This window comes from Triturus cristatus, chromosome 9 (assembly GCF_964204655.1).
Source record: "Triturus cristatus chromosome 9, aTriCri1.1, whole genome shotgun sequence".
In the NCBI taxonomy this organism is placed as follows: domain Eukaryota; kingdom Metazoa; phylum Chordata; class Amphibia; order Caudata; family Salamandridae; genus Triturus; species Triturus cristatus.
This window is the reverse complement of record NC_140592.1, coordinates 1,090,400,994-1,090,414,572: the sequence shown is the minus strand read 5'-3', so window position 1 is coordinate 1,090,414,572 and position 13,579 is coordinate 1,090,400,994. Positions and strand designations below refer to the sequence as shown.

The window sequence follows — 13,579 nt, the reverse complement described above, 5'->3', positions numbered from 1 at the left end:
ATGTGAAATTGGAGGGGACAGAGACCTTTTAAGGCATAGGCAAAGTGGGCTCTGGCCCATTGCCCCAGCCTTTCAGGGGCCCCCTTAGAGCCAGTTCTGTTCTGCATAGAGTCTTGTCCCAATGACCTTGAATAATTCTTAAACAGATTTTTTTAATACAGCGTTCCTTTAATTTTTTTTTAATGAGGGTGATTTCTGAGAGTGTATTACGGATATTTTGCACAGAAATGTTGTGTTCATCTTTCATGCAAGATCCCTAAAAAAAGTTTCTTTTAGATCAAAACAGGACTTCACATATGAGAAATGGGAGAGTGACACAGAGATTATTTGTAATAATATTAGTTAGCTGCTGCTATGATACAATATTGAAAACACACATCACTATCCCTGAATATTAGACAACACATTTAGAATTTGGACAAGTGTGTCTGTGCACTGTCAGTGGCCTGACCAAAGAGGGCAGGAAAGAGCTGAAAATGGATCATAAATTCAAAGGTGTTGCGAAGAGGGGCCTCAAAAATAATTTTGACCCAGGGCCCCCAAAATCCTTAAGATGTCCCTAGAAGGGGAGCGGTCGACACAAACTTACATCATTCCTTTGTTAGTGTGTGTGTTTTGATTAATGACATCAATGAAAACCTGTTCCTTATGGTTCTTTTCAGTGTAATAAAAGTGACTATCATTCCTCATAGGGCATGATATCACTCTAGACTTTTTCTAAGTCATGTTTTAAGTTTCTGTTTAGCAGTTGACCCTTGGGTCATTGTCAAGCAATATCAAAGATGATGATTTTTTCTTAGTCTGCTTTTCACTTTTAATTTTCTTGCAAATGTCACTTATTTAGAGCAATAAGGTGACTACAGCAGTATAGCATTTAGGAATCTGTATTAAAATTTAAGAATTCAATATGTGGGGTTTCAGTGAACATAACTTCCATTTTCAAATTTCTGTTTAAAAAACTGTTTGCTCTCCACGTGCAGGTGGTTTTATTAGGGGTGAGCGGAACACGTTGAGTTTTACTTTAGGAATTCCGTTGCGTTACATAAACACTCCCCGAGATTCCGCCAAGTTCCTCGAGCAGCGGAATTTCAGCGCATCATGCTGAATTTTATCATGGAGAGCTTGTTCTGCACTGTAAAATCAGCATGATGGCACCTCGCGCCGTGCCAGAGGGCGCTATGTTTTTTTGCGGCTTGAGTAGATTTATACTCGAGCGCCAACTTTCTCAACTTGAACAGAAGCGACCTGCCGCAACCACCCGCGTTGAGAAATCATGCCGGGACTCGTCCTAGTGCCCAGTTTTTCTCGCTCACCAACTTAATGTTTGCGAGGTGCATGCAAGAATAACTCTGCCACACAATGGTTTGCGGAGCTTTTTCCGGAACTCTGTGGTACAGGCGGAGCGCTGAGTGGGCAAAACTCTCACCCCTAGGTTTTATCACTTAAGACTTATCATCTAACAATGGATTGCTGAAAGTTTATTGGATATAGTGGTGAATGAATAAAGAGGATATAGCTGATTGAGAAACTCCTTATTAGTTATCCTTTAGTTGAAATATCCAGTTCACAGGAACAACAGAATTTGAATGAGTTATTTTAAATCTTTCACAGATATGACATAATTTGTGTTAATTATGGATTTCCGAAACCACTACAGTTTGTGTAATAACAGCTAAACATAAAGGGACCAGTTCATAAAGCTATTCTACACCTAAATGCAATAAATATGCAATAAAATATGCAAATAATTTTTTGGATGGCACTGTCCCATTCCTCTTTCAAAGAATCAGGAATCACGAGGAATTTCTGAATGGGATTTATTCGTGCAGACATTTTGCCATAATGGTGGAAACTTCATAAGGTTGCTCCTGAGGGAGTCCACCAGCAACAGGGGGTGACGTTTGTGGAAATTTACCTTACATTTACAGGTAATTTACTACTCACTATGGGGCATATCAACAAGCAGGCGATAAAAAATTATCGCCGCTTTTGCGGCCGTTTTTGGCTGAAAAAAGGCGATAATTTTATCGCCTAATCAGCAAGGTCACGCTAACGCGTGAAACCTTGCTTTAGTGTCAGTATTCCTAACGCCCAGCTTTGCATCTCTAATGAGATGCAAAGTGGGAGTTCCTGACCTGGCATGACAGGAGAAATGTCGCTAAGCGACATTTCTCCTATCATCAAGCCCCACGCTATGAAGCATAGCGTCAGGAAAAGTAGCGATAACCCCTGTTATCGCTACTTTCCGTACGCCTGCTTCAGGACTGACTTAGCCATGATATCCTATGGAAGGTGGATATCATGGCTAAGTTTGTGAGTCCCTATCAACTAGCTAACGTGAGATTATCGCTGGGTTTCCAGCGATAATCTCACGTTAGCCAGTTAGCGCTAGGAGTTTTATCGCTGATGAGATAAGCGTTGCTAATAGCACGCTATCACAGCGATAAAAAACGGCGCTAGCCGGCGATAATTATCCGAGCGCTAAGTGCGCTCAGCGATAATTATCGTCGGTTGTTGTTGATATGCCCCTATAACCTTGTAAACTTGCACCATCAAGGGTAGTAGTAAATTCGAATTGTGGGCTTTCATTTTAAAAACATCCCCAAAACTGATGGCCGTGTATGGAAAGTGGTTTCTCTACAGCAGATAAGTATATGAATTTGAATGTGTGTCAACCTGCACACCTTGAAATGTGACTGTTTTAAAACAATTATATCTTGTACTAGTATATAACCAATGCGTGCTTCTGTGCTGAAGGGTTCAGCCTGCTACCCTGCGCATGATTCAACAATTATTAAAGGACACGGAGAATCTCCGAACCTGTTCACAGAGCACTGCGTAAAAGTCCCGAAGGTTTCAATCAGAGTATTACTTATTGTGTCTATGGTTTTTCGACGATTTTCGAAAAATTACATCATGAACAAATTAAATGAGCACAAATTAAATGTAACATCCATTAAATTTGGTTGGTACAGTCCTTGTACATATGAAACATCAAGTCACACGTTTCATAGAAAATATGAATGCAATTTCACGAAACCCAATGCATTTCGGGTACAAAAAAAACCTTTGTCAGGGGTACAAATTTGTAGCATTCAATAACATGGTCTTCGGTTGCCTCCGCTGTTGAATACGAGCAAAATACCAAACCGAGTGATGTACTTCAAAGTTAAGCCGTCATGTGACGAGTTGTGCTTTAGGCATCACGTGACCCCATGCTGACTAAACGTCAGCATGGGGTCAGAAATGCATTGGTTTTCATTGTGAAATAGCATTAATCTTTTCTATGAAACATGTGACTTGGGGGCATATGTATCAAATACCGTTATTGCGATTCTCAAATAGCGATTTTTAGAGAATCGCTATTTGAGAATCGTAAAACGGGATGTAATAAAAAATTCGCAAATATTAAGGAATACCTTCCCATTCATTCCTATGGGCTAGGAGGCCCATAGGAATGAATGGGAAGACATTCTCAATTTGCGATTCGCAATTAAAGAATCACAAAATGAGAATGCAATTTCAAGGGTGCCTGGGTGTCAAAAGGACACCCTGTTGCACCCCTGAAATATGTATGTGTGCAGATGTGGCGCACATGAATGCCCTAAGGGCCCTAAGGGCATGTATGTGCGCCACATGGCACTTTGAAAAATGCAAAAAAGTGCATTTTTCAAAGAAATCGCAAATTACCACCAACTTGAAGTTTGTGGTAATTTGCGAATCCTTAAGGCCGAATCACACTTTTTCTGTGCTTCATACATTGCATTTAAGGAATCGCAATTTAGAGAATCGCAAATTTTGCGATTCTCTAATTTGCGATGCCCTTTTGGGATGATACATCCCAAAAGGCCTTTTCCCGTTCGTAACCGGGCCAATTCTGAGAATCGGCCCGTTTGCGAACGGGGAAAGGGCTTGATACATATGCCCCTTGATGTTTTATATATACAAGGACTGTACCAACCAGATTTAATGGATGTTACATTTAATTTGTGCTCATTTAATTTGTTCATGATGTATTTTTTTGAAAACTTCGAAAAAACATAGACGCAATAGGAAATTGCTTGAAAAAAAAGTATTGGTTGTTAATGTGAATAATTTTTTTAATTGAGATTACCGTAATACTCTGATTGAAACCTTCGGGACTTTTACGCAGTGCTTTGTAAACAGGTTCGGAGATTCTCGATGTCCTTTAATAATTGTTGTTCTCTACAGCGGAAACATCTTTTCCCACTGGAGAAAAAAAAAGTTTTTAAAGTCAAAATACACTTGTACATTCTAAAACTGGTTTTACACGTGGATTCTCATGGAAATCTGTGCCAGTCTCGCACTCCCTGGACTACTTCAGCAATTGTTTTAAATTCCCTAAATGTTAATAAAGTATTCTAAATGTATGTGCAAGTTAACAGTTCTATTACGTGGCAGTGCATCAGTCATTGTTTGCGCTAATGGATCATTTTTAGATTTCTCTCTATTCGTCAGCATAGGTGATACCACTTAGCAAAAACGCACAGGGAGTTTATACCCGAGTGGGCCTCAATGGGCGGCCAAACCAACTGGGAAGACAAAACATGGGTGTAAATATTCAACATTTATCCTGCTCCTTTTGTGAATCGAGTCGAAAGAAAAATACTTGTTTGTGATAGACATGTAACTATAGTTTATATTCGGTCTGAGATCATTGCAATTAAACAAATGCTAATTGCTATTTACAGGGTGTTGGCTTTTGTAATGAGAGAGGTCTGATTTTACTCTACATCATGTGTTCGTTAGAGTGAGTAAACAGCAACAAAAATAACAAGACCAATGGTAAGAGTTTCAAAGTATTTTTAACAAGAATGACTTTTTTGATACTGGTCAAGGTCTCACAGTATCAAGACAAACAGTGCCATGGCTCAACTTGTAATGAGCATTGTGAATGAGTTTTGTTACTAATCGCTGGTGTTTTTCTCTCCTGTTTTTATCAGTGTGCTTTTGTGACCTTGGCCTTGTGGAAGCTGACTTGACCAGACATGTGTTTGTCAAGCAGCTTTGCCTGTGGCTGTGTGTTGGGTGAATAAACTGTGCAATGTGCAGCTCTCACAGAGCGGCAATGCATCTTCCTGGTGTTGTGGCAGTCCATGCTAGTAAACATAGGAAGTCATCTAGGGTTTGTTAACCCCTTGTGTGCCACGCCCTTTCCCCGCCCTGTGCCGGGCGTTGCATTAGCGGGCGGGGTTCATGACGAGCTGGACTCGTCATGGGCACAGCGCATCCGCGGCCCATGACGAGTCCAGCTCGTCATGGGCACAGAAGGGGTTAAAGCAATGGCCCTGCTATAAATTGGTGGGGCTCTTGCAGTGGAAACATTCTGTGGGTCCTCCACCCTGTTCAGTTCTGTTGTGCTGGTGGAGCCGCCACTTGGCAGCTGCCTTCAGTGCACCGGGAGGAGCACACTAGTAAGAGTGGTCCTCGCTATGCAGCCTATCCCTGCCTTGGATGTTTTGGGTGTATGAAACAAACGCCTGCCTTAATGCTCCTGAAAAGCAAAAACGAATGGTATCTTGACCGCAACAACATGGCGGCCAGTCTGACATTCTGTTTTACTGAAAATGTATCTATCAGACTGGAGGATGGCTTTCTGCAAAATCATGCCCACCAAGAAGGAGGGGGGTCTCTAAATGGGGTGGGGAGTCCTCCTCTGTGTGGGCAAAGACCAATGTCTCCCTCACTCTGGCTGCCTGCCCATCTCTACTTGTGCTCCATTGTCACTAACGTATAAATAAAAATGATGTTGTTGCGATACCATTTTAGATGTTTACACACATTTAATAAACATGCAGTTATTTGTTATATTTAGACAATGTTCTCAACTGTCTACTGTCATTGTAAATATTACAAATTGAGGTGATAGAGTGCTAACGACACTGTGCCTTTAGGCCAGAAGCACATTTAATCCAATATTAAATTCAGTTTTGAAGTTATTTCACAACTCTTCTCCTTCCACTCATTCTTCCGCTATGCATAATTTACACAAGAAGAGAACATCATGTTTTCAGTGCTAGTCTGAGTACGCTGAACGCCAAGGTCTTTGTTAGACATTCTTATTGTAAACACTCTTCCCATCCCTCCCTCCTTTGAGAGTGTGGCGCTCTCATGCAAATTAGTGAGAAAGTGGAGAAATTCCAGGGCCTGCATAGTGGAAAAGATGATATCACATACGTTCTCCTTGGTGGACAAGAGGTAGATGGCTTTCCCTACTCTCCCCTTCCTTGGGTCCTAGCTCATCTTCTTCTCACCAGCCTCACCGTTGCTGGAGCATAGACAATATTGCATAAGGTGCACTGACGCGGAGGGTGGTATCTTCCCACAACTCTTGTGTTCTGCAGCAAACAATACATTCCTATTCTCTATAGCTAACTCTACCATAGGATGCGGGTACCTTTCCATGGGCAACAGTGTGGCAACACCACTCATTGGCAATAGCGATAAAAAACAAGCATTTGCAATGCAATAGGTCTCGCATTTACGCGAGTTTGGGCTATTGACATTGCAAATGACAATGCCTTTTATTTTTGTTTTTTAAACATAAATAAAAGGCATTGTCATTTACAATGCCAATAGCTCAAACTCGTGTAAATGCAAGACCTATTGCATTGCAAATGCTTTTTTTGTGAAGGCACGTGGTGGTAATGGCCCCTTAGCTGAGGCTATGGTGAGAGTGCTGGGCAGGTGAAAAGACGGGACTGTGAGAGACTGTAAAATTGTAAATATGTGCTATTAGATTTAACATCTTGACTGTTATTACAACAGGAGTTTTCCCCCCGTGTACCTAAAGTAATGAATAATACATTTGACTATGCTAAGATCGATGTAGCTAAAGATTAATTATTGACCAGTTAGTTTTATAATCCTAAATTTTATGCTCAGCAAAGGTGACCCTACTGTCATGAACACATAATATGTATATTTATACGTTTCTATGTTATATTTTTAGGTTTTTTATTTTTAAGGAATACCTGCACTCAGGACTTCTGCCCCTTTAGCCTAGGCAGAGATAGTAGCCCATTAGCACCAACACCCAGAGACTGTGAGACTGGAAAGGAGGGAGAGTAGGGGACAAAACAAAACAAATTCGAAGAGAGAGACTCATACAGCAGTAAATGGAGCTTGCAGCAAACCTTCAGAAAATAGGACAAACACGGGGCAACAAAAAAGAACGTAACTGCCAGACAGGATATAGTGATACTTGGAGACATCGACCGAAGCAGTGACGCACAGAGTCGAGGAATCAACCGACGCCAGTGAGAGCCTGCTGACTGAGATAGCGGGAGACGGGGTGCAAAGGTGGGGATGAGCGACCTTAATGTCTGTAAGAAAGAAACACGAAGGACAATCGTCGCAAACAGAGAAATGAGAGAAGCAGATGAAGACCGAGATGTAAACACCGACGGGGGCAAGAGAGGCGCCCGCTTTCCAGGCGAAGGCAAAACACACATATGGACATACCATGACAGCGAGACACAGACATACCACGCCAGCAAGACAATGACATACCACGACAGCGAGACACAACCCACACACAGATAGCACCAATGAGAGAAATTAACACAGATGTCAGCGAGAGATGAGAGGCAGGCTGTGACACCCGGCCCCAAGCCCACACCTGAAGCAAAACATACACTTACTGCTAAGCGGAAGGCAGTGACACGCACAGGCAGTAAAACAGTGACAGAGCAGGCTCGCGCACATACAGACAGCACGGCAATGACACACACCCATACTCACACAGCAGGCCAGTGGCAGACACACATACAAACTTATGCAGCATGACGGTGACGGGCGTACTTACAAAGGTGGTGAAACACAAAGGCAGTGACACACAGACCAGCATCCAGTCACGCACAGCAGCAAGACCATAATACAAACAAGGGGTAGTAGAATGAGGGAGGAGAGAGAAAAGCGTGGCTGAAGTGGACCGCGCCATGCGCGCGTGAAAATACTTGCAGTGCAATCAAGTCAATTGCGCCATTTTGTTAAACACATGATTCTGTTGATTTCATGTTTTTTAATTCAGGCTTGTAATATCCACATCTTGGATGTCTCGGAATGTAAAATTCGTACACCAACAAAAAAAACTAGGCGCACTCACTTTTCCACGAGCCAAAAGTTGACACGGAAAGAAGTTTGACTCGCTTGTGTTTTTCCTGACATGCTAACATGTAAATAGTGCTTACAGAGTAATTGAAGGAGGCCGTGTCCCTCCACAAGTAAACGATCAAATCCCGGTGGGCGGGGCCAAAAGGGGACAAGGTGGCAACCCTCAGTGTAATGATTGCCTCCGGTGCAATCATTACACTGTGTTTTGCATCAGCCAAGACGCAAAACGATGCGCACAAATGAAAATTGGAGGCGGAGCCGCAAGACGACTTCTGTAATCGTATCGATTCCAAGAAGCCTCGTAAGACGAGAGCAGCGCATGCGCTGCTTACGTCATGAGACCTAAACATGAATGGATCAGTTAAAACACATAAAGTACCAAACTTCTTCCTCACACACCATCACAAAACAAAATGTTTCCAGGGTGCACATTTTCATCCATTTAGGTTAATTATCGCAGGGAAAAAAACAAGCAGTTTATGGAAATAAACTTGTTCCAACACTTTTTCAAAATATTTCAAGTCTAAAAGGAACTCATCAGAAAGATAGAAGAGGGTAGGCAAAAACTCTCTGACTTCTAGTTCAGACAATTCAACTGAAACATATGGTTGTCCGCAGCTGGGCACGTGGCGCTAGTATGTATGTACCACAGGAGAAATGGTGCCTAGCTGATATTTCATAACCCTAGAAATATCTGATGCATAACATGTGTGCCAGGAAAAACATACCACTGAAGGTCGCATTAGAATCCCTGGTTGGGAAACTAAAACTCAAACAGAGTATGTGACGTCCTATGCTAGGATGCTACCTATATTTAGCAGGGCACTCCCCTAATTATGAAATGCTGCTACCAATAATGTCGGTGTGATGATCATTATGACATGACACTGCTACTGAATTTGGGGTTCTGCAAACATCATCTTCAAGATACTTTATTTGGCTATACTGAGCCATACATGTCACAGCAAAAAGACAAATACAGTATAATTGACCATTAAATAAAACAGAAGTTTGTTAAAATCACTAAAACAAGTATTAAGAACATCAGTATGATGGGGAAATCATTCAATAATTAGATCGTGCCTTTACAGCACTTAGGATGTAATGCATACCCTTTCCACAGTGTGCTGCCGGAGATAGGATTACTACCCAGTATGTTATAGTACTGCCCATAACATCCATTGTATGTAAATCGTCTTTACATACTGTAAGCAAAATCCTTGGAACAAAATATTTTCATATAACGGAATCAGTTTTCAAAATGTTTCCTTTTAACAATGTTTACAACCAAAAGTTATAATAATCCTTCACCTTCTTGAAGTAATGATTGCAAACTCTTCAGACTTGCAGGAGCATCATGAGGCGGCCATTATTACAGGGTGCAGCTGAGAACATGTTAAAATTAAAATGTCAAAAACAGTGGCTCTCATTGGTTTTTCTTTCCAAAGATCCCAGTGCAGGAAGTAGGATTCTGTTTTGGTGGTATGTGGCAGAAAGCAAAAATGGTCTTCTTTACAAACCAGTATGTTTAGCTAAGGGCAAGAAGCGAGAGTGCCCATTATCAACATTGTTATTTGTGTTAACCCTAGAACCAACAGTAATTCCGATTAGATGTGTTTAGATCAAGGTGGCAAATGAAGATTTAGAAATGAACCTGCTTTATATGCATATGAAATGTTATTGACTATTTCAGAACTAGATTGGCTTTGACATGCCTAATGAGAAATATTACTAGATTTGGAAGCTTTTCAGGATATAAAGATAACTGGGAAAATGTAGTGCTTCAGCTTTACCCAAAACATATTCAGAGCTCATGTCAAATGGTATGGATTTAGGTCCTGGAACAATAAAATCCAATATTTATGTATTTGAATACTAATGATTGTGAGGGAAATAAATGTAAACCCCTTATTGGAATGCTCAACACGATGAAGATATTGGCGCTTCTTATATTTCTGTATGTCTTCAATACCATGACACTAAGATGTGCAAGTATTAAGTCCAACCACACTGTTTTCTGTCTTTTGTTTGGGGTCAAATATTAAACTAAAGATCTCACTAAGGAAATTGCAGATTCCTAGCTGTAGGTGATGTTTGGTTTATAGAAATACCATAAGGACCTTTATTATCCAGGATCTCCATAGTGCAGCGACATTTCAGAAAGGTAGATTAGAGTTAATATCAAAAGAGAATACAATAGAGACTTCAATATGTCAATATGTCATATTATGTCTATTCTAGAATCCCAACTTAATATAACAAATTCTATCACTCATTTCAGGTAGTAAAATATAATTGGCCAAGGAAGTTAGTGGAAAAAACTGTTTTAGTCTAGAGAAATGTTAGTACTATTGAACACCTGAATATGAAAAAAACTTCATTGGAAGAAGTGGCAGTCAATTGGAGTTATCTTTATCAAGTTTTTTTTAACCGTCGTCTCACTGCAAGACAGTTGTTAATGCTCAAATCATCACGTCTATCTGTGAAAGAAACTATCACATCTAAAGGGTTCTATTGTATACAAGCATTTTCTGTATAATCTTGGGGCACATTTACTACTAGAAAAGAGGACTGAAATCTGGAGATTGGTGAAGAGATGTCAGCAGTATCTTATGATCATAATCCAAAATGCTTGTAAAACATAGGGCCTGATCTTAAGTTGATATTGATACTGCTAAAGATTCTTTAGAGGTTGTAATGATTGCCGGTAAAAAACCTGTATGTTATCTTTGCGGTTATCCACTGCTTGCTGGTGATGAATCCTGCAAGTTATTCTCTGTGTAATATTAATTCATTGAGCTCACATGGAAATACATTCTTGCTACAATTAATCTTTTGTGTAAGTGTAATCTTAAAGTAATTTCATGGATATTGTATTATATGAAATTACCAGCATATAGGACGACATTTATTCAAAATACAAGGACAGAGAAGGCTTTGATGGAGGTTAAAATATTTATGTGATTTAATTGGGAAAACATGCCAGGAGAATACAGTTTGTTGAATTGTTTAATTAGCATCTATGGAAAACATATTCCACAAAACTGGAGTTTCTTATCCAAATACAACAGTATTCACTGGCTTTAGTCCTAGCTCAGACTTTTTTTTTACCTTACTTGGTTGTCTAATGAACTTCTTCCTCTTTCCTACTTCCAGTAGCTTAAGTGTCACCATGAATGTGTTTGTGACACATGTTTGAAACATTTACTTAGATACACGTTTTTTAAATATGTGTTAAAATATATAAAAACATGTTTCTTTAAAACATACAATAAAAAATTAAAAGAGAATGTGACTGCATTGTCATCCCTGAGCATGCCCCTTCAGAGGCCTGTGTAATTCACGCCTAGAAGTAGGTGGCATTCAGTGACAAAAGGACACAATAATAGATGTGGACTCCACAGTAAACTACCCTAGAGCCAAAGAAAATGTGGGATATCCCTGGGCATCTTTACCCTTGAGAAACCCCTTTCAGCTGCTCTTTGTTTTGGCTAAATTTTGTATGTGATGGAAAGCTTTGTTTACAAGGATCATGAGGAAATCATGTTTATTCTGTTAGAGTCTTGTCAGTGTCTTATTTCAGAAAGTATCTCACTTTATTAATCCAAATGTCTAGCTTCAGTGGCTTCACTTCTCATAGCTGCTCAGACCACATCAAGGAGCTCTCTCAAATCAAAGGAATCCCCCTTCCCTCTGCTCATAAGTCACAGATGATGTTTTTGTAAGAGGAACACAAATGCTGCTTTCAGAGACACTTGGTGCACATAGGGAATGCCACTTAGCCTTAAGGACATTTGTTTTGTGAGTTACTGTTCCTAAATTATTGCCATATAAATCTGACAGAATTCACACCTAGGGGCAGTTTGGAGGAGACATTCATAATTTCTCAAAATGCCCACAAGATAAGCAGAGAGGTTCACCTTGCAATGAAAAGAATAACAGCAAATCGGGATAGTCCCATGAACTTCCTCTCACTTAAAGATACATTTATGGACAGCCATCAACGCATCAAAATCTTTCATTTCTCCTTCAGCGTATTGAAAATAGACTTCCCCTTCAAAACAAAAATCTTCTTCAATAAGTCTTTGCTGAGCTCTCCATCTGTCTCTGGAGTCTGGACTTCAAATTAAGGCCCAGTCAAATGCATAGCTAAGTTCATATATTTGGATATGTCTCCTAGTAGTTGCATGGTAGACCTGATTGCACACAAATCCTACATGAAGTGGTCTAGATATTTAGAGGAGTGAAGACTAGCCATTACTCAGCATACCACTGTGACTAAGGCACAAAGTAGGCAGGTCTGATTTGCCTCCTTCTGGGGAAATCCTCTACTTTTCTTGAATTTTCTCCATAGACGCACATATTTATTCACTGCTAAAATATTATTTTAATATGGCCTATGCAATGAATGCACATTGTACTCAGATCCACACCTATAATATTCTTGCTTTTGAAGCTGTTCATTTCAGACCATAGTACTTGTGGACCACTTTCAGACAAGTGTTAATTCCATGGAATGTGTGTCAATAACAGTTACTGCGTCAGCAAAAACAGGTTGGATGCCATTTTCGCCTTGATGTATTGGGTTAGTAAGAAATTAGGTGAAAGGTATAGACCCGGATATATGGAAATGGGTTTTCTCAGTTCTTTGTTTCCTCCACTTTCATTCAGCTTGTGTCTTCCCCTAAAATCCCTCAATTCTGTAGTATACTATTTGATCATTTTAGGAAAATCGTGTTTCAGATGTAGTAAGATTGTAGCTTAGGGTCATAGAGAAATCTGGTAAGTCATCATCAGAACTGTAATGAAGAAATAGAGAGTTTTTAGGTCTCGCCTGACCCAGCGCATGCGCTGGTCTGGCGAGACCTTTTGTGAGGGCTCCAAAAAGTGCTACCAGGCCAGCCTAGAGCTACAGTGCATGTGTGCGGGCGGGCGCGCGGCGCTTTACCGTGATTACTTTCACTTTCGTGGCCACACGGCCGCTTTGATGTTTGATCGCGATCACCTTCGCGGCCGCACGGCCGCTTTGATGTTCTCCGATAGGCTTCAATAGATTGCAGCAGTTAAAACAAGCATTGGCATAGCCAACAGGTCTCGCTTTTGGGACCTTATAAGTGTTTAGTTATGCAACTGTTGCATGGCTAAACACTTATAAGGTCCCAAAGGCGAGACCTATTGGCTATGCCAATGCTTGTTTATTTTGTCTGAACAATGGACAAACAACCTCCTAATCCATAGGCAAAACAGTAAAGCTATTTTGCGACTCCGCCCATTCCTGTGAAACATTACGAAGATCTTCCAAGGGTGAATTCTGTTTACTTCCACATTGGCCTCGGCAAACCACCTGTAAACTAAATATTGAACAAACTCTTTACTAACCTTAGATAATTGAACAGTAACAAACAGACACAATTAATTAAAGACACTCTCAGTTATGCAGGAA

At 40.5% G+C, this 13,579-nt stretch overlaps 1 protein-coding gene across 2 annotated transcripts in view; it reads left to right on the top strand.

Annotated features, from left to right (window-relative positions):
• The window catches only part of GNG2 (G protein subunit gamma 2), a 229,559-nt gene that overhangs the window by 122,589 nt on the left and 93,391 nt on the right, over positions 1 to 13,579 (top strand). The window contains exon 3 of one of the 2 annotated variants that reach the window (XM_085626957.1): positions 4,713 to 4,806. The exons of the other annotated variant lie outside the window; for it this stretch is intronic. The gene's annotated coding sequence lies outside the window, so the exon portion shown is untranslated. The remainder of the gene's footprint in view (positions 1 to 4,712; positions 4,807 to 13,579) is intronic. 2 annotated transcript variants of the gene reach the window in all.